Here is a 631-nt window from a genome sequence, read left to right on the forward strand (position 1 = left end):
GCTAAGCTATCTCAGTATGAGATCATTTTGCTAGAAAATGATAATCTAGCCATTCATAGATGTGCACCTCTAAACCCAGCAACTCTGATTCCTGATTTGCCTTTTAGGGGGTGAATCACTACATGACTGCACCCAAGTTATAGAAATGGTATATAAACCAAGGGAAGATCTAAAAGATCTTAGTGGCCCAGATATGGAGTTATACACAGATGAATGCTCATACATCTTTAGAGGACAAAGGGTCACAGGTGCAGCAGCAGTGACTAATGATAGGACACTATGGCATGTTTCACTAACTGGTAATGTCAGCACCCAGGGTGCTGAGTTAAAAGCTCTCCTGCACACATTAGAGTTTGAAAAAAGCAAAAGAGTAAACTTGTTCACTGATTCAGCTTAAACGTTTGCAATTCTGCATGCAAATGCATATACATGGCAGAACGGAGGTTTTATAACACCAGCTGGGAAGCAAATTGCATTTAAAGATCTTATATCCTGCCTGATAGGAGCAGTAGACTTGCCAAGTGAAGTAGCTGTCACACATTGCAAAGCACAGACTTCTGGCAAGGACAATGTATCCCTGGGGAACCAAAGGGCAGATATAACAGCAATATACGCAGCAGTATTTGGTCCT

The sequence above is a fragment of the Monodelphis domestica genome, chromosome 2 (assembly GCF_027887165.1).
Source record: "Monodelphis domestica isolate mMonDom1 chromosome 2, mMonDom1.pri, whole genome shotgun sequence".
In the NCBI taxonomy this organism is placed as follows: Eukaryota; Metazoa; Chordata; class Mammalia; order Didelphimorphia; family Didelphidae; genus Monodelphis; species Monodelphis domestica.